Source organism: Notolepis coatsorum, assembly GCF_963971535.1.
Source record: "Notolepis coatsorum genome assembly, chromosome: 11".
NCBI lineage: Eukaryota > Metazoa > Chordata > Actinopteri > Aulopiformes > Paralepididae > Notolepis > Notolepis coatsorum.
In genome coordinates this window covers 44,378,914-44,403,235 of record NC_140175.1, presented here as the reverse complement: position 1 = coordinate 44,403,235, position 24,322 = coordinate 44,378,914, and the positions used below count along the sequence as shown (strand labels likewise).

Sequence of the window (24,322 nt, the reverse complement as noted above, 5' to 3'; positions counted from 1 at the left end):
GAAAAACTGACCTTGCTAGCTGAAAGGGCAGTCCTAGCAGTGGGAGAAAACTGACCTTGCTAGCTGAAAGGGCAGTCCTAGCAGTGGGAAAAACTGACCTTGCTAGCTGAAAGGGCAGTCCTAGCAGTGGGAGAAAACTGACCTTGCTAGCTGAAAGGGCAGTCCTAGCAGTGGGAAAAACTGACCTTGCTAGCTGAAAGGGCAGTCCTAGCAGTGGGAGAAAACTGACCTTGCTAGCTGAAAGGGCAGTCCTAGCAGTGGGAAAAAACTGACCTTGCTAGCTGAAAGGGCAGTCCTAGCAGTGGGAAAACTGACCTTGCTAGCTGAAAGGGCAGTCCTAGCAGTGGGAGAAAACTGATCTTGCTAGCTGAAAGGGCAGTCCTAGCAGTGGGAAAAACTGACCTTGCTAGCTGAAAGGGCAGTCCTAGCAGTGGGAAAAAACTGACCTTGCTAGCTGAAAGGGCAGTCCTAGCAGTGGGAGAAAACTGACCTTGCTAGCTGAAAGGGCAGTCCTAGCAGTGGGAAAACTGACCTTGCTAGCTGAAGGAGCAGTCCTAGCAGTGGGAAGGCTACACAAAAAGTGGAGGCCATGCAGAGGGACCGGGTTAGCTGCCTGGGCATGGCTAGCTACAGGGCCTATGCCAGCTGCAAGGGCTGCATTAACATAGAGGCTGTGCTAACAGCCGGGGCTAAGCTAGCAGACTGGGGCCATGCAGAGGGACTGGGTAGCTGCCTGGGCATGGCTAGCTACAGGGCCTATGCCAGCAGCAAGGGCTGCATTAACATAGAGGCTGTGCTAGCAGCCGGGGCAAAGCTAGCAGACTGGGGCCATGCTGGTAGTAGAGGCCTAACAAGCTGCAGGGGAGCTAACGAGGCAAACAGGGAAGCAAACAGGGGAGTCAACAGGCTAACAGGGGAGCTAACAGGCGAGACTAACAAGCTAACAGGGGAGCTAACAGGGCTAACAGGGAAGCTAACAGGGCTAACAGGGGAGCTAACAGGGAAGCTAACAGGGGAAAAAAAAAAAGGCAAACTCAACATACACCGTCTGTGCTGGCTGGGGTCGTCGATTGGTCGGGTCGTACTGTTATGGTTTGTAACCGACCCCAATCGCACAACACAAGACAGGTATGAGAGTAAGCCAAGAACTGGGCATTTATTGAAACACACAGAAAACGGCACTGTCCCTTTAAGGGAGAACACAAAATACTGGAAAACAAGAAATGGGAAAAGGGCACAGTGCCTTTAGGAGGCGAGCTGGCTAAGGGGAAGGCTAAGGGAACAGGACCAGGGCAAGGGACAAGGGCAGGAAACAGGGAGGACTAGGAGGACTGGACGGGATGACTAGGAGGACTAGGAGGACTGGACAGGGAGGGCTAGGAGGACAAGAGAGGGGAAACAGGGACAGAGGCTCACAGAGGCGGGCTGGGGAGAGGGAGGACTGGAAGGACTAGACAGGGAGGACTAGGATGACTAGGAGGACTGGAACAGGGAGGACTAGGAGGACTAGAGAACTGGACAGGGAGGACTTGGAACAGGGCGAAGGCTGGAGCTGCTTACAGGGACAGAGAAAACAGACAAAGCCTGGGATACAAGCGTTAGAAGAATGTTGCTGCTCTGCAGCTTCTCCCGGGAAGGTTCGTCTGAGGAAACAGACGGTGACGTCAGAGCCGCTCTGCAGATTCCTCTCGGCAGCTCTCCGAGGTGGTAAACGGGACCGAGAGGGAGAGAGGGAGCGGGTTAGCTCAGAGTACAGTTGGGAACAGAGCAGGTGACAGGAGAAGTGATTTGTCCCAAAACAGAGTAATCCAAGTGACTGGATCTTCGGTGTAAATACACACTGTGAGTAATGTCCCAACACAAATCCACGTGATAGAATCTTCGGTGCTAATAAACACTGTAAGCGAAGTCCCAATAATAATCCAAGTGACAGTATCTTCGGTGTGAATACACACAGTGAGCGAAGTCCCAATAATAATCCAAGTGATAATATCTTCGGTGTGAATACACACAGTGAGCGATGTTCAAGCAAATATTATCCCAAATGAACAATCCAAAAGGCTGACACTGGGTGAGTGACAGTCTGACAAAAAGCAGGATCTCTTCAGTGTATTAAACACACGAAAAACGAATAGGGTCAAAGACAGTCTTGCAACACTCACCCAGGCGCTGTGCGTAACGAGAGCAGGATCAAACAGGGCGAGCGCGTCGCCACGGGGAACGGGTTGTCCAAGCGGAGGTCTGAGTGGTGCGCGACTGCTTGGAGTACGCGCCGGTACGGAGGGCGCATCTGGCGCGGAGGTCTGAGTGGTGCATCTGGAGTGAAGAGCGCGTCTGCGCGGAAGAGCGCGCCGGCTCGGAGAGACACATCCTCCCGTAGAGTATTAGGAAGCGATGCGCGTCTGGAGTGCGTCTGGATGCGCGTCTGGAGTGAAGAGCGCGGCAGGCTCGGAGGTCTGGATTAGTGCACTGCAACCTTGCCCAAGCCCGACGGGGCCCTACCCGACCCGACGAGTTCGGGCTGGGTAGGGCTTTGTTTTTAAATAAATAATTCGGGCTCGGCCGGGCCGGGCAGTGCCCTCTTTAAAAAATTTTTTTTTTTATTGCGTCTTTTTTTTTTTTTTTTTTTTTGCGCTCGCTATACTCATATAACTAGGGTTATAGGTTAACCTTAAGTTTCTGTTTCATTTTCGCGTAACGTAGTGCTGTCATCAGAGCGTGAAAGCCTCGTGTCTGAGGAGTCAAGATGTATAGGTTAACAGATAAAATAAAATAAGGGAAAGTTGCATTTTTGGAAACATTTGGATGTCTCCCTCCGCAGCCTGCAGGGATAACTCGAGGGGAGCGCGCGGCTCAGGTGGATGATAACTCGAGGGGAGCGCGCGGCTCAGGTGGATGATAACTCGAGGGGAGCGCGCGGCTCAGGTGGATGATAACTCGAGGGGAGCGCGCGGCTCAGGTGGATGATAACTCGAGGGGAGCACGCGGCTCAGGTGGATGATAACTCGAGGGGAGCGCGCGGCTCAGGTGGATGATAACTCGAGGGGAGCGCGCGGCTCAGGTGGATGATAACTCGAGGGGAGCGCGCGGCTCAGGTGGATGATGAACAAATTAACCAGACCGAAGCGGCATAGGTTGAAGTTGGAATATAGCCAGTTGGCGAATGTTTTAATTTGTTCTTGGATGTTAACGTTGTTAACGTTGTTCAACGCCTTGCTGACATCAACACAGCGAAGTGGTGAGTTTGATTATTATTATTTGCTGGTGTCTGGGGTGACGTCGCTGCTGCCCTGTTCTGTTGCGCTTTCATTATATAAATGTTGCTCTGCTCGAAATCTGATTTATGTTTTCTGTTTGTTTGTACAGTGACTGAGTAGGCTATTGTGTTGTGTGTGTGTGTGTGTGTGTCAAAGAAGATTCCATATAGCCTTCAAATTACGAGTTTTACGAGGCTGACTCGCGCTGGGAAATAGAATTTGCGAAAAAAGGCTATACTGGTTGTTAGTTTTCAGCATGATAATGTGTTATTTAGTTAGACCTATTGGACATTTTCGTTTTTGTTTATTTATTAAGTTAATATATAAACAGTGTTTAGAATATTTAAAACAAAAAAATAAAATAATTTTTGGCTATATGTTATAATATATATATTAATGTTTCTTTCGTTTTCACTATCTGTTATTTAGGTAGACCTATTGAACATTTTCGTTTTTGTTTATTTATTAAGTTCATATAAAACCGTGTTTCGAATATTTAAAAAAAAAATAATAATAATAATAATAATAAATAATAAAAAAAAAATCGGGTTTTCACGCGGGCTAGGGCCTAAAATATTATTTACAGTCTGGCTTATTTTCGGGCAGGGCCTGAAGTTCACGGGCTCGGGCTGGGTACGGGCTTCATTTCAAGGCCCTTGCAGACCACTAGTCTGGATGGTGCGCGTCTGCTTTGAGTACGCGCCGGTACGGAGAGCGCATCTGCTGCGCGGAGGTCTGGAGTGGAACACCGGAATACCTCCCGTAGAGGTTTAGAGAGCGCAGTGCGGTGTCTCCTTCCAGGCAAACGGCGACAGGTGGCGAAGGCTTGAGTGCATCTGGCGCGGAGGTCTGGGGTGGAACACTGGAATACCTCCCGTAGAGAATTAGGGAGCGCAGTACAATATCTCCCTCCAGGCAACGGCGACAGGTGGCCAAAGCTTGCACCTCGTCTCACCCCGGAGATAAAACAGCATACAGACAGAAACAGAACTCCCGTAGGAGCCTATAGACAGAGAACCTCCCGAAGGAGTTAGGTGATAGAGATATGATACGGAACGACCCGACAAGGCTAGAGGGGAAGAGCGAGGTACTTAAGACCACAGGGGTGCTAATTAGAATACACAACAGGTGCGTGAAGGTAATTGATAATCGAACTAGAAGTGTGTGTTCGGCACCAGACCAATCAAACACATCATGACAGGTAGTCCAAGGGTGTGGCTGCTGAAGAGCAAACGAACGCGAGGGTGGGGGCTAGTGAAGTGAGGAGACAGGGAATTAAAGTACAGGGAACAGGAATTAAAGGTCCAGGGAGAGGAGAACCTCACAGTTTATAGTATCGCAATTAGGGGTGTAACGGTACACAAAAACTACGGTTCGGTACATACCTCGTTTTGAAGTCAAAGTTCGGTACGGGTTTTCGGTACAGTGGGGGAAAGTTTGGCTTTCCATGTTCCACTCAGGGGTGATGTAGTGTGCAGTAACTAATTGTACTTGTAGGGCTGTCAACGAATATTCTATATTGAAATTAATAATCAACTTTTAATAATCGAAATTTTCATTCAATCAATCACAGTGCAGATTGATTGATTGAATGAAAGTTTTATTAACAGATTGCAGAATGGGTACAATACAGTACGGCTCAATACACACAATTGTTAAGGGGATGCAGACCAGAGAAAGACTTTCGTCTTGTTTACATCAGGGTCCCCCATTTTCAATTCATAATGAATTGTAAGTAAGGGTGCAACTTGCTCCGTGCAATCCATTCTTTGTGGATCTAGCCCTCCCCCCTAGTTTAGTTTTAGTCTTTATTTTGATTTTAGTTAATTAAAATATTTTTTATTCCACACCTAGTTTTAGATTTTAGTTTTAGTTAACTATATTAACCTTGGAGGGGTTGTTATAGAGTTTTTACAGAAGTATTACAGAGTAGCCCTGCCCTGCCTGAAGCCTAGTAAGCCTAATATCTGTGCCAGAAGCATCGTAAGCCTAATACCTCCCTGTCTGAAGCCCAGTGATGGGAGTAACGGCGCTATAAATAACGGCGTTACTAACAGCGTTTGTTTTTTCAGTAACAAGTTCCAATCTTAATAACGCTGTTACCGCTACTGCCCAAAAATTCGGCGCGTTACTATGATTGAAGCTTTTTTTTTCCGTCAGACAGATCTCTGCGCCGAGAGGCATTCTGTCCTTCCTTGGTTAAAGTGGGCAGCGCGCGATTGGCTGAGGTTGAGTAAAATGTCATGGTAAGCCAATCAGAGGTAGAGGTGGGCGGGTGCCTCCAGAGTCACAACACAAGCGACTCAGTCAGCGTGAGACCGCGGGTCCGTGTAGTGTACGTTTTGATAGTTGGTTGGCGACTCCCAAATAATCCAAAACTAATCCAACGAACAACACAAGCGAGCAGTCAATGACAGTGAATGACAGGTCCATGAGCGTTTTTTGTTCACTCTTCTGTTAGTTGTGTTGCAGCGCAGGGCACTACACAGTAGTGGAGGCTACAGCCTTATCAACATAGTGCTGCCCTTCCTGGTTTAATAGCACAGTCTTCAGGTGCTCAGACTCAGAGATATACATATCTGTATGTCATGCATGTATTAAATGTCATGATTAGATTAGTTTAGATGATTCGATTAGATTCTTATATCTGTATGTTGTGTATGTCATAAATGTCATGAATTGAAAATGGGGGACCCTGATGTAAACAAGATTAAAGTCTTTCTCTGGTCTGCATCCCCTTAACAATTGTGTGTATTGAGCTGTACTGTACCCATTCTGCAATCTGTTAATTAAAATGTTCAATCAATCAGTATATATTTGTTATTTATTTTTGGTATAGTGCTTAACAAGCATAATTTAATGTTGCCCAGTTGTGGCCTGTTGAGGGGCAATACATATCAAAAGTTCCAAAACATCTATTGTGTTTGTATTTGTATGATCCACTATATAAACATAGTAATTATAATATCTACATACATGGCATTTGATTGGAGGCTAATCTCACTTTGTCCCACAGCAACATTAAAATAGTTTAGATTTGTTGTGTATGTTGTTTATGTAAAAAAAAAATCTTGAAAGTAACACAATAGTTACTTTCTGAAGTAACTAGTTACTTTTGTCATTTGTAATTGAGTAAGTAATTTAGTTACTTTTTGGAAGAAGTAACTAGTAACTGTAACTAGTTACTTTTTAAAAGTAACTTGCCCAACACTGCTGACGCCTAGTAAGTCTAATAACTCCCTGGGCAAGGGGGGAGTCTTCTTCCTTTGGTTGTGTGGTAGATTTTTCACTTCTTGCACAGGATACCCTGGTTCAAATGTAGGTGTGTTACACTCCATTGTGCATCCTGACTCCAGTACTAATACGATTATTGTTTTTCTCTTCTCTTTCTTTCTCTCTCCTTCCCCTCGCTCCCTCCCCTACAGGTGGATGTGTCTCCTGAGTTCCACATGGTCTGTATCACGCAGATGGACATGGACTCAGCTGCCGCCTGTCCCTCTGGCCGACTCAGCCCCAGCCCTGACCTCGACCCGACCCTTGACCTCGACCCCAAGCAGTCAACTGCCACCTGTCTGATGGTGCACCTGTACTACCTGGGGAAGGACAGGGTAGAGACGAGGGCAGACGGCACAGGAGGGGATCTCAGGTACCCAGCCGGGGACTATGTAGTGGAGGAGCTGTGCATCGATGCAGCCAAAGCATGTGGTGAGTTTCTGACTTGTTTACTTGCTCACTTACTAACCCCTGAAACAGACAGGAAGCGTGAGCAGAATGGACGGATGCGAGAGCCACACTGTATGTTGGCACTGGAGCAAGCACACCAAACACAGGGATTTTTATGTCTATGGAGTTCACGTCCGGCACACAGATTTGATCCCTACCCCTCCGTGCGTCCGGTGTGGACAACAACACCTATTAGCAGGGTGTGTGCCATTCAGCCTGCATTCCACTTCCAGTCTGTTTCAAGGGTTTCTTATTTGCTTGCTTACTTGCTTACATGGGTGTGCCTGTCTGTTGGGTACCAGTAAAGGACCAGAATTCTATTTGGACCAAACAGTCACACAGGAGCAGTAGAATCAAGGTCTCTTGACAAGCTATGGGTTGTTTACTTGCACAAATTGTGACTAAACCTTCAAAATACCTTGGATGGGCCATACAGCTGCCCCATATAGTTGACTTCACATGGGTGGTTTTATTGGCCTGTCTTGTAGGGGTGTAACGGTACGTGTATTCGTCGCGTGAATTTACGGTATGGCCGTCGCGGTGCGGTACGTGCAGCCATACGAAGAATACGTCTCATTAGGGCTGGGCGATAAAACTATACCGATAACTATCGCGATAAATTATTTCCTCGAAATAAACATGAAACGTGGTTGCAAAGTTTCGATATATCGATTTTCCAAGCTTGGATATGAGCACACGCACTAACAACCAATCAGTGAAGGAGATGGCCGACAGCGAAGGAGACCCGCTACCTCTGCCTCTGGGTAGTAAACAAGGCTGGCTAGGATAATTAGCTTGCACGCCGCTATTTTATAGTTTACGTGCCGAGTGGGTGTGTGGCGTGAATTCTGAGGCCACGGTTAGAGTAGTGTGGGGTATGCGGTGGACGTCGTTGCAATGTATTGGGGCGGAACGGAGTATTTTATGGTGATAGTAAGTACATTGTCATGGGATACACCGCTTGCTCTGGCTAACTGCTAACGTGCGCGGACTGATGACGACATCAACTCGAGACATTCGCAGCAGCAAAACAACACATTAGAAACAAGGCTGGCTAGGATAATTAGCTTGCACACCGCTATTTTATAGTTTACGTGCAGAGTGGGTGTGTGGCGTGAATTCTGAGGCCACGGTTAGAGTAGTGTGGGGTATGCGGTGGACGTCGTTGCAATGTATTGAGGCGGAACGGAGTATTTTATGGTGATAGTTAGTACATTGTCATGGGATACACCGCTTGCTCTGGCTAACTGCTAACGTGCGCAGACTGATGACGACATCAACTCGAGACATTCGCAGCAGCAAAACAAGTCTATTAATAGCCCGTCCATCGGCGCCGGGCATAAGAAGTTAATTAAACTTGACAGAAATTATATCGACGATAATTATCCATATCGAATTATATGAAAATAATTTTATAATTTTATCGCGATAAAGGTTTTGGCCATATCGCCCAGCCCTACGTCTCATACCACTAGGTGAAACTAGGGTTGCACATTTTACAAATCTATGCTCAATATCTTTACTTTACTTTACACTGGCTTACATTGATCTTTAACGTTGAATATTAAGCTTGTAATGCCAAATTTAGATGATGAATAAAACGCTGAAGCTTGTAAACGCACAATGACAAGCACAGAACTAATTAACAACGCGCACTGACCCTCTGCACTGCAGGCTGTTTCTCTCCTCCTCCTCCCCTCCCTACAGGTGTCGGGTGTCCCTAAAACAAAACCATGAATGAATTATGTTTGTAACACAGCAGGGTCATTACAATTTTACAGTTTTCTTTCATTTTCTTGTTCGCCCGAATCGCCCAATAATGTTAACCAATGGAAAGACACACATGCAGACACACACCAAGTTGGTGTGTCACCAACACACACGCCAATTTCTCCCATGGACATTCTCTCACAGCTGATCAAAAAGAAAAAAAGCAATACATACTTTTCCGGACTGATCATCTGAGCTCCTCTCCAGTTGAACTGCTACTGTGTTTAAATCCAAAATATTGATAAATCCTCTGCCATTGTTGTGTAACATGTCATCTGTTCTCTAGTCTTCATCTCGGCTTCACGTGCAGTTAAATCCTTTCTACAAGTGAAACTGAAACTTAACAAGCCTAATGTTATGGGAACAGAGGAACGGGACCCAAATAAGAGAATGCAAACAGTTCAACAGGGTAAACGCAAAATAAGCGTGTATTTATTACACAGCAGAATCATCAATAGACAAACAAGTAATACAACGAACAAAGTGGTGGTGTCGTGCGTGCAGGGTGGGAGGCCTGGGTTAATGAGATGTGTAGTTACTCCCAAAATGTGTTGTGTAGCAAATGACGATGTGTGTGTATTTAATCTATATATAATGAAGTCTTACCGTGTTGAATATGTAGTGGATCAAAGGTCACCTCAGCAACGCCAGGAAAACAATAACGGAAATACCCCCAGAGGGAATAACACGCGAGGGACTTGGCGAGGAGGGGGAGAAAACAACACAGGAATATAACGGGCGGATGAACGCGACAAGTGTCTGAGACGGCGTCCTCTAAACTAGATGGAAGAGAAAAGAGACACGATATTAGTTGACCAGTAAACATCTACCCACGCTGGAGGGGAGAGAAGAACGAGGTTAGGATAAACAAATAGGCAGATAACACATGCATCAAACAACAAGGGTTAGGTAACAGAATATCTAATGAACAATACACGAGAACTAGGTAAGACAAAATAGTCAAGAGGTAAATATTATTAGAAATCTTTTATTATTATCTTTTTCTCCCTCCTTTTTCTGTTTTTCTTCCATCCCAATGTTAGTCGTTATGCCAATCCCCTTCCTGGTTGTTGCGCACTTACTCCCCCCCCTACCATTGGTCTGGGAGGGCGGAGACTTATCACATGCCTCCTCCGACATGTGTAGCCAGCCCACAGCTTCTTTTCACCTGGCAGCGCAGACTCTCACTGGGGGAGTGTAACGTGTGGAAGGATCACACTACCTCCCCCAGATCCTTCCCTCGCTGTGCAGGCACCCAGACCGAACTGTAGGAGTCGCTGTTTACAACGACCCCGACCCACCCCACCGGCTTTCCCACCCGCTGACACTACCAATTGTGTCAGTATGGACGGCCGACCAAGCCGGAGGCACCGCGGCAGCTGGATTCGATCCCACTGTCTCTGCGGTGGTAGACAGACGCTTAGTCCGCTGCGCTACCCGGCCGCACCAAGGGGTAAATATTAAAGGCGCAACAAACCTACTGTTCCTACAGAACGAACTTGCGTAGTCCACTGGGCTGGTCAAGCATTTATAATCCGGGAAGAGGCAGCAGTCTCTGATTGTAGATCAGAACCAGCCGTGGAACGGGAGCGTCTAGGGAGACCCGCACGTTGGGGCTGAGTAACAGCGCCATGCGACCTCTGGGGGGAGCTGTCAGATGCAGTCCTCAACAACACCTAAGTTGTTAAGGGGGCAGTAGGCAATTTACTCAGTGGATGCCTGAACACAGAATGACACCAGTATCACTGACTACCACAGCAAGTCTATAGAAAATTATTCTATTTAATAATAATTATTATAATAATTATTATAAATTATAATAATAATTATAAATATTTTGTTCCTGTTGTATCAAACTCGTACCGAACCGTGACCCCAATACCGAGGTATGTACCGAACCATGGCTTCTGTGTACCGTTACACCCCTACTGTCTTGTGTTATGACATAGTTGTCATGAGGTGAATAGAGGAGTTTGATTGGCCACTCTGCCTCATGTTAGTAGCTGTCATGAGGCACACTTACACACTTGGGTGTTTGTTTGGACTGCATAGCTTAGATCAGGGGTGTCAAACTCAATTACCAAGGCGGTCGAAATGAAAAATACTGATTTTGCGGGCCGGACACATAATAATACCTTTTTCTGAGGTCACTTGCTTAATTAGTCATTTTGTTTATCTATTCAGTTTGTGCATACCAGCTCAATATGTTGTTGTAAATGCACTTCTGTTCATTTCCCGGTGCCTCAATGAATACAATGAGAGCTGTTTAAAAGGTGGGTAAGACGGCATCATTTATTGATAACTGGCTTATTATTGAAATTACATATATTAGGATTTAATTAATTATTCACCCACAAGAGTTTGTAAGATTAGCATGGTCTGGACCAGAGGTAGCCAACACGATGCCCGTAGGGACCACGTGAGTCGCCCGCAAATGGTACTTATAGTAGTAATTATTTTGTTGCTTTTCTTTTTGAACATTCCTGTACATATCTTTGGAACTGTTTGTCATAAAGACTCACTTTAAATTGTATCTGAAATCTCTTCATCAAAATTGAAAGTGTATCTCTCAGTCGCCCACAGGCTGAGTGGCAGAAGAAACAACAATTCCCTGGTAAACGATGGTGTTGTTCAACAAAACACAAGGTCTTTTCATTGGGTGTTTTTATGTAATGTAAAATATTGTATGCCGCTCACACAAAGGTAATGTTAATGTATGATGGTGACGTTACACTGCACCAGAAAATAAGTGTAGGTTCCCCTGAATCATAAAAGGTATAGCACTTGTTGATACTGACTAAAAGAATAAGCTCAGAATTGGCAAAGATATAACACTATGTCCAGGTGAAACTTTGTCTATGTAGGCTTAAAAGGTGATCTGTGCAACTTTGTTATTCAGGAAGTTCAAACAAGTAGCCCTTCGTACTGCTGCTCAGTACCCTTGACCTAGCTCTCAGTTTCAAACAGGTTGGTGACCTCTGGTCTGGACTATTGGAGAATGAAGAACAACACCTCACTTTCACTGGTCTCATGCAAAACTATTATTTCCACAGATAGTAGGTATGTGTGAAATTAATTCAAATAATGATGCATTTGCAAGCTAATAATAGCTATTAGGTTTCAATAAATTATTCGCCCACACTAGTTTGTAAGATTAGCAATTCTAGGTTCAACTGGTCCTAGACTTGGAGAACTAAGTGGAATTCACACACACACACACACACACACACACACACACACACACACACACACACACACACACACACACACACACACACACACACACACACACGCACACACACAAAACATCTCTCACCTCAGCATCTCTTTCTACCATAGCTTTCACTTATCTTGCCCAAAAAACTATAATTTCCATGGATTTGATTTCAGAGTAGGTATGATGAATTCACTTGATAAAGTAAAATAGGATGCAACCGAATAATACCACGACTTGAGTCGAGTGAAAACGGATGACTGACAAGCTTTTAAAAGCGAAAGTAAATAGAAATACTAGGATACGGAGGATGTGTTCTTGGAACACAGGCATGTTCGACTTTCTGGGTGAGGGGAAAATAGGGGATTTTTATTTGTATATATATATGTTTTTAAGCTCAGCTCTCAACGGGACCTCATTAATTGGATGTGCATCTATTGTAGCTTCATACTCCAGAAACATTACCAAAAACTACACGAAAACATGCATAGACTATGGCTAGTTTGAATATAATGGTATGGAACACCGGTGGGATAAACAAACAACACAAGCGCAAAAGCGTGCTCACACTGATGAAAAAAGAACATGTGGACGTGGCTCTATTAAGCGAAACGCACATTTTAGAGGGAGACATAAATACGTTAGCGGATAACATATACCATAATATTAGTCACTCTTCTTTTGCTACGAGAACTAGAGGGGTAGCCATAGTCGTCAGACGCAAATTAAATATCGAATTGAAAGGGGTATGGTCGGATGCTGAGGGGCGCATAACTATAGCTAGGATTATACACAATAACAGGAAAATTGCATTGGCAGCGGTATATGCCCCGAATTTGTACGAAGTGGGTTTCTTCACTTCACTAACAGGAGAAATGTTAAACCATCCCGAGTACTCATATATAATAGGTGCGGATTTTAATGCCATTTGGAACCCAAGGATGGACAAAACTTACCTTTCCTTCTCCAGCGAACAAAAGAATTCATCTAAAGCATTAAAAGATTGGTCGAAATCAACAGGAGTAACTGATTTATGGCGTTCACTTAACCCCATGACCCGCAAGTACTCCTGTCGTTCGGCGAGACACAACACACTATCCAGAATTGATTACGTCTTTGCATCCCCGAGAATATTTGATAAATATGAAGTGGAAATGACACCCAATGCGCTATCAGATCACTGCTACTTAATCCTGAAAGCAACATTTGGTACACTATCTGCCCGGGCCCCAAGATGGCGTTTTAATTCGATGCTGCTTAACAACAAGGAATTCATTACACAAATTAAAGAAGCTCTCACAGTATTCCTACGGGATAATGCTAACTCGGTGCAAGATCCCAGAATATTATGGATGTCGGTAAAGAATATGATCAAGGATTTCTCGGATAGATTTACCTCCATATTGCGCAAAAATCAAAACACAAAACTGTCTGAAATGGAAACGCTTTACTCAACGCTTTTTAATTCTTTAAAATACAACAACTCTACTAGACTAGATAACCAAGTTAACATTCTAAAGACAGAGATCAAAGCAATGTACAGACAAAAATCGGAATTGCAAATACGCAGCACTAGACAACAGCAGTACTTCCAAGGTTCTAAACCTAGTCACCTATTAGCCATGCGACTAAGAATTAATGCAAAATTTGCAGATATAACTGCCATTAGGAAACAACAAGCTCTAGTAACAGAACCCAAAATAATAAACGATACATTCAAAGAATTCTACTCCGATTTATATAACTCAGAAACGACCTTTGATCAAGACAAATTAGACACATATCTTAATCAAATTACTCTCCCTAAACTTACGGAGGAAGACGCTAAACAGTTAGAAGTACCGATCACATTAGAAGAACTCAAGAAGGCCATATCCGGAATGAAAAACGGCAAAGCTCCGGGAATTGACGGTATCCCATCAGAAATGTACATTTCTTGCTGGGACATATTTGGACCCTTATTACTAAATATGATCTTATACTCAGTCAAAGAGGGAAGCTTCATTGAACACCAAAATACCGCACTCATTTCAGTTCTTCACAAAAAAGACAAAGACCCCACTGAGTGCGGTAGTTACCGTCCTTTAAGCCTCCTCGGAACCGATGTCAAACTGTACTCTAAGATATTAGCCATCAGATTGCAAAAGCATATGACGTCTTTAGTTCATCCGGACCAAACAGGCTTTATAAAAGGTCGCCTGATCAATGATAACATAAGGCGAATACTGCACGTACTAGATACAGACAAAGAGGACATCACACCTAAGGCGATACTATCCCTGGATGCTATGAAAGCATTTGACAGGTTGGAATGGTCGTTTCTATGGGCAGTATTGGAAAGGATGGGGTTAGGAAAAGGTTTCATTGATATGATTAAAGTACTATACAAGGACCCATCGGCCAGGATTACAACAGGCACATTCATATCCGATATCTTTCCGGTATCACGCTCAGCCAGACAAGGTTGCCCTCTTAGTCCCGGACTATTCGATCTATCATTAGAACCTTTAGCACAATTTATAAGACAATCCCAACACATAGAACCAATAGTAATCAAGGGCACACATCATAAAATTAGTTTATATGCGGACGACGTAATATTGTTCATGCAAAACCCCAACAACACATTGCCGCTTATACTCAAGTTGATAGAGAACTTTGGTGATTTATCGGGATTTAAAATAAATTGGCCTAAGTCGGCTTTTCTTCCTCTTAACACCAGTGCAAAAAAAGAGACAACCCTCCCAGGTGCGATACCCATGGTCAAACATTTCAGATGCTTGGGTGTGGAAATATTTCCCACCATAAGACAAACGGTGAAGCACAATTACACAAAAATACAGAACAAAATCAAAGACGACCTGGACAGGTGGGCAAAACTTAAAAACTCAGTACAGGCAAGGGTATCAATAGTTAAGATGGATGTATTACCAAGAATCAATTTCTTCAGCTCAATGCTTCCGTTACCTCCTCCAGAGGGCTACTGGAAAAGATTACAAACCTCCACATACAAATTTATTTGGAATAACAAACCACCTCGCATAAAAAGATCCACCGCACAGAGAAATAAAGCAGACGGTGGCATGGCAGTCCCAGATTTTTTACAATATTTTAATGCCTTCACATTAAGACCATTGAAGAAGATATGGTTTGACCCCGAGGCTTTGGTATCTTGGAGAAAATTAGAAGAAAACATAGTAGCCCCACAGAGATTGAAAGACATAGCATACACTAAACTTTCAATCAAGCATTGTGAGCGAGAATTTGGCCCAATAATTACCCATGCAATCAGGACATGGCGGGAAACACAAAGGAAATTTCCTAACCCTCAAGTATGGCATAATCACACTCCCATATTCAATAACAATGCTCTCTTAATGGGAAAACGACCTATAAGATTCCCTATATGGGAAGAGAGAGGCATACACTCATTAGGGGATATTTTTAATAACAAGGGCCTCTGTAGTTATGTCGAAATATGCATAAAGTTTAACCTCACCGAGTCCACATGGCTTTTTTACATACAGTTACGACTTTGTATGAGATCTCACGGTGTTCCATTACACATACCAATTGAACACCACAGATACCACACATTTTTCTATGAAAGAGATACATTGGGAGGTTTTGTATCAGGTTTTTATTATCAATTACTAACGTCCTCGTATGAAACCCTTCAACTAGACAATGTCTGGAGGAGGGATATACCAGACCTGGAAAATGACTTTGATTGGCAAGGAGCCTGGGCAAATGTCCGACTTACATCAAGGAACCCGGATCATCAACAAATCAATCTGAACTATATTCACAGGACATACTTGACTCCTATAAGGCTGTGCAAAATGGGGCTTATACAAGACTCCAAATGCTCCCAATGTACAAATGGGGACGAAGGAACATTTATGCACATGTATTGGGACTGCCCACCAGTTAAGGCATTCTGGAAAGATGTGTCCCAACAATTATCAATACTCGTATTTTGGAATATACCTGTACACCCCGCGGTATTGCTATTGAATGATGTTTTTGAGTTTGCAGTGAATCCACAACTAAAAAGATTGGTTTTATCGGGTATCACAGTAGCTAAAAAACTGATCGCATCACGTTGGTTTCAACCGGAAAAAATGTGCCGGAAAGTGTGGTTTCTTACATATCTCGATGTGATATATCAAGAAATATCTACAGCAAGAATTCTGGGGCTCAATGAATCCAAAATGTCAATGTGGTTAGAAGTGGTGGAGAGAATAAAAGCTAGCCTATAATGGTAGTGTCTGGTTAGGAGTGAGGGATAATGGAGGTACTATCCAAGAGGGGGTCCGGGAGGGGGGGGTTTGAGCTGGAGCATATGTGTGTAGGGTTTTAGAAAATAGGTATTAGGGGTATATTATATACTAACATTTATATAATTGTAACTTCGCTGGATATACACTGTATACGGTTAAAATGTTATTATTGACTATTTTTGTTTTATCCTGTTTCTGTACTTGCATATATTTTAACCACCTTTACTGAAAGTTTCATTATACATTGTGTGTTGAGTACTGACTTTTAATAAGTTTTGTTTTGCAATAATAAAAAAAAAAAAAAAAAAAATACTAGGTACAACTGAAGGCTAAATAGTGGCTCCTCCTCCAATGGTCCACGAAAGCAGATTGATGCATTTTTTTATTTTTATTTAATAAAAACATGATGCAGGTGCAGATAACGCTCTCTGTTTGCTTGAAATGTCGGGACATTTGACCGAGATGCACCCGATTTCTATCGCAGGCCAGTTGAATTGCGCCTAGGTGAGGCAGCGGGCCTTGAGTTTGACACATGTGGCTTAGATGTTTAGATGTAAAGGAACCAAACCATGTTCTCTGTAAATAGACCACAAGGAAACAGACTTGTGTCTCTTTGTATTCACATTGTCCTATCTTTTGAATTTACGGATATGCAGGATCTGATGTACAGATCCAGCTCTTAATTACCGCAGAGCAGAGCTCAGAGCCCTGAGAGCTGCATCTGTAATTGTCCCTTGAGCTATAAAACTAGTGTGCAGGCTTACTAACAATCCTAGGTATCTAATGTTGGTTCGCTCAAAAGAGATTCCAATCCACTTTCCACTTATTTACAACTATAGGTCCCTTTATGGCTATACAATTCAGTCATTTGTGCTTCATAATGTGAAATATAGGCAAATAATATAAATATCATTTTTCTCTACACAGTGATTGTTATTTGTCATGTTTTTTTTTAAACAGGTAAATCTAATTGAGACAGAGATCTCTTTATAGCCATATAAAAACACAGTGGACAAACAAGTACAGATAAAAGGTCAGTTGAACATCAAACATTTATATCAAAGGAAACAAGTACAAGCTACTCTAAAATCTAAAATGACTGAATTACATTTTCTAATGATCCCCTTGAAGTACTGTTAGCTGTCCATTCTGAACTGACAGCTAAACCACGGTGCTGAATGGACAGTTATCAGTGCTACTTTGATGCCCCTGAAGCACTGCTAGCTGTCCATGTAGCACTGACAGCTAGAGCCATACAGCTCCCAGTGTACAGAGTCTGTGTCAGCTGATGCTATCCGAGGTGCTGAACGGAAACTCTAGTAGACTGCTTGGCCACTGGGCACTCATTATAAAAGCACCACTGTGATCTTGGTGGTGGCTGAGAGGAGGACGAGGAAAAAGCTAGAAGCCATCCTGGAGAACCCCTCTCACCCCCTCTACGAGGAGCTAACCAGAATGAAGAGCACGTTCAGCCAAAGACCCCCCCCCCCGACACACCACAAACCGACTGGGCCGGTCCTTTATACTGGCAGCCATCAGGCTCTACAACAAAGGGCTTGGACGGCCGGCTCTGCTGCCAGAACTATCACTGTCAGAACTCAGGACTTGAGAACTAGAGACTCACATCACCGTACTGACTATCTTGTATTTTGCACTAGAGACTCATATCACTGGACTCTTATCACTGGACTATCTTGTGTTTTGTACTTTTTTATATTATATTGTATTTGTATTTATATTTTAGAGTGTAGTGTATATAGCTATGTACCCCCCCCCCCATGCTTCTTTGACACCCACATTTTAAAAGGGATTAATAAAGGATCATCTTATCTTAACTTATCTTAAAAAACATAACTAAAACAGAAATGACATGTTTGTTATTTCAGAGAGAGTAAAGTACAGAAAAAAGGTACCGTTGGGTACTGGTACCAAATTCCAAGTACCGGTATCAGCAGATGGTATCGGCAGATGTGATGAACGGTACCTAACCCTAATACACCATCCTGTCTATGAGCCGTGCTGAGATGTCTAGAAACAGTCAGACAGTCAGTGTCCATGTACACAGTATACCATCCTGTCTATGAGCCGTGCTGCTGAAAATAATGCAAGTGAAGCACAGCTGTTCCATGTCCCCACCCAGCTGAGTTTACACACTGAGCTATTCACACGCAGCGCTGAGCGTGATACAGTATATTCAGCCACAGCCTGAATGGCTGATTGACTGACCAACCGATTGATTGATTGATTGATTGATATTGTCATGTCCCTGTTCCCAGGCATTGTTCCAATGTACTGCAGCCTGTTTGGCCTGATGAGGGAGAGTGACCGCATGTGGTTCCCACCCAATCACGCCCTCAATCTGGACCAGTCAGCCAATGAGAGCCTTCTCTTCAGGGTCAGGTATAGGAAGTTAATTATTTATGCACATGCTTTCTCTTACATTTTCATGTTATTATTATTATTTTATTTTTATATATATATATATATATTTATTTATTTGAGTGCTTCTCCTTTCTCACCTTATCTTTCACTCATTGATATCTTTCTTACTTTTAATTCATAATTAATTCTCCTTATTTTTTACCTCTCTCTCTCTCCCCCTCTCTCTTATTGCCTCTCTCTCTCTATCTCTCTCTCTCTCTCATTTCTCTCTTTCATTTCTCTCTATCCTCTCTCTCTCTCTCTCTCTCTCTCTCTCTCTCTCTCTCTCTCTCTCTCTCTCTCTCTCTCTCTCTCTCTCTCTCTCTCTCTCTCTCTCTCTCTCTCTCTCTCTAGGTACCATTTTCCAGGGTGGTATAACAGTGGGGGTTCATCCAACGCCCACCGCTACAGTGTATCTAAAGCCATGGAGAGTGCTGTGTTTGATGACTGCACCATGTCCTACCTGTTTGCCCAGGTTAGTTTCCTCAATACCATGTGATTCAATAATGTAAGGATAACCTGACTCTCCAGATGGTCTGTTACACAGAACCTGGGAAGTCATCCTTTAAAACAGTTTGGAATAGGGCCTGCACGTTAAATTAATATACTTATATATTATTATACTATACTAATATACAGTGTCTTTGCCTGTAGCTGCCAGTAGTTCCACAAAGGATGCTGATTGGTTTGAATCACTGAGAAAGCACTTGTGTGATCTCTCACAAAGCTGGCTGCCATGCAAGGTTAATGTAAGGATACTTGCAGATACAGATACTTAAAGATATCTTCTTTTATTATTATTATCTTTTGGATAATCTATGCTTTATTGGTATAGAGAATAGAGTAGTGTAATAGAGAGTGGCAGGAATATGGGGGAGAGAGAGGGGAGGACATGCAAATGTCTCCTTTGTTGGTGAGGCCACCAGGATGCCCCCACAATGCACCTTTTTTAACATGTCTTTCAGCTGAACACAACCCAGTTGCCCTATGAGTCCCAGATGTAAACACACCAAAGAGATTAAAAGGCTAGAGCAGGTAGCTCACACAAACATTGTATGACTTCACAAAGTTAGAGCCCCATTCAATGACTATGGAGCAGCCCCAGATTTTACATTCCAGTGACATCATCACCATTTGGAGGGTTCTTTCCAATCAGATGCAGCTCAAGACTGTATGTCAAATAGTCAATAACTGAGGTCTATTAATATGCAATAAACATGTTTATAATCTTGCCTATTCAAATTATGCCTATGCTCAATTATGTCTCATACGTTCTTGCAGCGACTTTTGAGTTGATACCATTTGTTACGCAGATTTGGTGCAAACTGTTACCATTTTTGACAAGAACACCTTATAAAAATGCATGCTGTGATTTGGTATCATCATCAGACCTTCAACATCTGGAGATTTCTGCAAGAATTGCATTTTTGGTGAGGACTTCTATTCTGAAAATGAATCCTCACTTTATTTTCAATATTTTATTTCATGCCATATAACCTCTGAATGGCCCAGGTCTCTTGTTTGTGGCTGGGCAGTTCCACGAGGCTGTGATTATCCTAGAGATCACAATAGTAATTCTATACAGTGAGGTCAAGTTTAAAAAATAAATAGTCTCACTACATCGAAATGGCTACAATTGGGACTAACATCATCACACATGAATATAGTTGGGCTCATTGGATCCAGAAGAGGCTCTGCCTTCCAGTCATATCCAGGTTATGAAATTCCAAGATTGTCTAGGGACTACACTACAGTATGCAGAAATAGGCAAATACATAATCTTTTTATATCGGTCGGCAAAAATAACGCATTGGTACTACATGAAAAAAACGGCATGGTTTTGCCCCAAAACTGCATGGGAGTAGTATAAATTGGGCATGTCTGGAGAGAACATTTTCATTCAGATATATTGAGGTGAAAGGTCAAGGGACTGCTTCCAATGTTTTGCCTACATTTGCAGCATTATTTAGCCCCCTTCCTAACAAGGTAGCATTACATGCTTGGTACAGTACCAACGGATTCCTAGATTGTCTAGTTTCAAATGATACCACTTAATACCACAATTCGGCTAATGGGGCTAAGAGTTTTTATATATAATAAAAATATATATAATATATAATATAATATTTAAGGGGGATAAAGGAATTGAAGGTTCCGGTGACGCCACTGGGTGGGGAAAATAATTGACTCGTGAAATAATTCCGATTCTTCTTTTTGCAATTCTGCATCAATGCGCATATTTCAATAATGGTAGTTGCTCACAACTAGTTGCACAATGTTGAGTTGTACTCAAAACAATAACAAGCATGGAACAAAACATGGAACAAAACAGGAACCTCCTGGCTGTCCTGTCTTTGTGACTGTCCTTAGTGTGCTGAGAAAGGGGAAGTTGTGAAGGAAGGGAGTACGATAGCAGAACTAACTGCATGTGGTTGTTAAGTAAGTGTGTGTGTGTGCGTGTTTGTGTGCGTGTTTGTGTGGGTGTGTCCGCATGCAGCTTCTTAGGTGCATAGTGTGAATGCTGGTTCTGCTTATTGTTTGTACACGTGTGTTGCTGATGTGACCATAGGGGCCCTGCTTTGTCATTATCTCCTTGACCACATTGTCAGAACAGCTTTAGGTTATAAATCGCATTGAACTTTTACATTGGTTACCAGTGATCTTGACATTACAGTTATGGTTTACTAGCATAGCATTGCGCTGAATGTCTGTTTTGTCTTGAGACTGGAGTGCTGATCTAGGGAGTGTTTCAACATGTAGGACATTGTGTTATTTTAATTGGAAATGGTGATAAAGAAAGAAATCCAAGAAGACACTCGTCATAAATCTACCACCCTATAGAGGTTTGATAGGAAGTTCTCACAAATTATTTGCGAAATCTGTCATGTTTCTTGTGGTACAGAAGAAGAATGAAAGACTCGGGCGAATTCACAAATGGATTGCGTGGCTTCTTCTGATGCTATGTCTGTGCAAATAGTCCCAAAACAAACCTTGCTATTCACAAAGCACTCGCAAAGGGTGAAATAACGTGCTAACTGTGTTGCCATCATCATTGTGTCTCTGTGCGTACGTGCTATTTGTGGGTATTTGGTAATATGGTCCGGAAATTGTGCCGCTTTCTATGCAAATGTGCCTCATTGCAAAAACACTCCAATTTACAAAGATCGGTGCTAATTGCCACACGCAGTTAAAGTGAAGTTATTTAGGCGGTCAGGTGGCGTAGCGGAGATTGTGCTCGTCACCAATGCAAGAGGCTGCGGTCTCGACTCCCGGAGAGTCAGCATTGCCTTGGCTCGGGCTGATCGCTATACTAACTCGTTTGGCTGAGTTAGGGGGAGGGGAGCCGTGGGTGGGTCCTGGGCGTTGTGGACAGCGACCCCTACAGTTCGGTCGGGGCTCCTGCTCAGCGAAGGTAGGATCTGGTGAGAGGTAGTGCGGCTTCCCACACGTTACACTCTCCCGGTGGGAATCTGCACAGCCAGGCTGGCTGCACATGCGTCGGAGGAAAGCATGTGACAGTCTCCGGCCTCTCGGACCAACAGTAGGGGAAAGTGCGCAACAACCAGGAAGGGGGTTGGGAATTGGCATAACGACTAACAGTGGGATGGGAGAAAAATCGGAAAAAGAAGGAGGGGAAAAAGATCATAAAAAAAAAAAGTTAAGTTATTTACGTCTTCAGAGAGTTGGTGGTAGGGGTGTCATGGCCAGCGTCTCCGGTGATCCAGTGGGTTAGGTAATAATCACAATAAATAGAATAGCACACTCATATGGTCCAGAATACACTTTTAATTTATAACATTTCATCAGGTCCATGAGGAGTAGATGCTGGAAACATGGTCAATGAAACATTTATTCTGGAGTATATGAGAATACGGGTTCTATTCTCTTAACTAAACATTAAATACAACTTAATTTCTCACTCTAAAAACATTCCAAAATCTGAACATATTTTCACTGGCACAGTGCCTAACTTCGGCCTACAGATTCAGCACCATGGACAGGTCTGCTCAAACTAATTTATTTTGGGATGATGACAAACAAAAGAGTGACAAAAACAAAGGATGCAATTGGGTTATGAAAATACAAATTAAGAAAGCTCTATACATTACAAAATAAACAAAATACAAATGTTGGAAAATACTGTTATGTCTATCTGTTATAGAAACTAAGCTATTGATCCGTCAGGACTTCCAATTCGCGATCAGAGAATCAAAGCTTTAATTTTATGTCTGCCATTGTCCTAGGAATGCATACTGTTGCATGGGCAGTTTATACTATTTTACCATATCAGGAGCAAATTACTCTGCTCTATCCTGCTCTACACTACTCTGTTCTACTCTATCCTGCTCTACACTACTCTGTTCTACTCTGTTCTGCTCTACATTACTCTGTTCTACTCTATTCCACTCTACATTACTCTGTTCTACTCTATCCTGCTCTACACTACTCTGTTCTGCTCTACATTACTCTGTTCTACTCTATCCTACTCTACATTACTCTGTTCTGCTCTATCCTGCTCTACACTACTCTGTTCTGCTCTACATTACTCTGTTCTGCTCTATCCTGCTCTACATTACTCTGTTCTGCTCTACATTACTCTGTTCTACTCTATCCTGCTCTACACTACTCTGTTCTACTCTATCCTGCTCTGCATTACTCTGTTCTGCTCTATCCTGCTCTACACTACTCTGTTCTACTCTATCCTGCTCTACATTACTCTGTTCTACTCTATCCTGCTCTACACTACTCTGTTCTACTCTATCCTGCTCTACATTACTCTGTTCTGCTCTATCCTGTGCGTTCCGCCTCGGCTTGGTCACGGTCAACACACTCTACCCCAAGCCTTGTGTTTTAGCTCCGCATGTTTTAGCTGTTCGAACTTAAACTCTAATTCTTTTTTTTTTATTGATCTTTTTCCCCCTCCATTTTCCTCCGATTTTTCTCCCATCCCAATGTTAGTCGTATGCCAATTCCCAGTCCCTTCCTGGTCGCTGCGCACTTACCCCCCACAGTCAGATCATCTGGGAGAGTGGAGGCTATCACGTGCTTCCTCCGACACACGTCCAGCCAATCACCGCTTCTTTTCACCTGGCAGCGCGGATTCTCATCGAGAGGGCGTAGCGTGTGGGAGGATCACACTATCCCCCTCAAGTCCTATCCGCGCTTAGCAGGCGCCCCGACCGAACTGTAGGAGTCGCTGTTTACAACGACCCGGACCCACCTCGCCAGCTTCTCCCACCCTCTAATACAGCCAATTGTATTAGTGCAGACGGCCAGCCAAGCTGGTGACAACCCCGGAGCTGTGAGCTGGATTCGAACAGGCGAATCCAGCTCACAGCTCCGGGGTTGGTGACGAACGCAATCTCCGCTCGGCCACCTAACCGCCTTCTTAAACTCTAATTCTAATTTCCGCAGCACTAGTGAGCTATCATAGACTGGGTCCAACTCCTCCTCCTCGCCAACAGAGCATTGCAGCACCTCCTGGTCCTACATACTTTGGACACCGCTCCACTACCACAGTGCTTAGGGCAGTCCCAACCACAAAACACTGTCACTATACATAAAAAATATAGAAGAGCACTGGTATGACCGCCTAACGCCTCCACACCTAAAAGTATTCGCAAATTAACAACTGTCGTGTGTCAAAAAAAAAA

The 24,322-nt window shown here is 43.4% G+C and overlaps 1 pseudogene across 1 annotated transcript in view; it reads left to right on the top strand.

The window, feature by feature from the left end:
- The first annotated feature begins 6,884 nt into the window (after window positions 1-6,884).
- The window catches only part of LOC311237111 (tyrosine-protein kinase JAK2-like), an 81,036-nt pseudogene continuing 63,598 nt past the window's right edge, over window positions 6,885-24,322 (top strand). The window contains exons 1-3 of the transcript XR_014621083.1: window positions 6,885-6,962; window positions 18,524-18,647; window positions 19,023-19,143. The product of XR_014621083.1 is annotated as a tyrosine-protein kinase JAK2-like (transcript). The remainder of the gene's footprint in view (window positions 6,963-18,523; window positions 18,648-19,022; window positions 19,144-24,322) is intronic.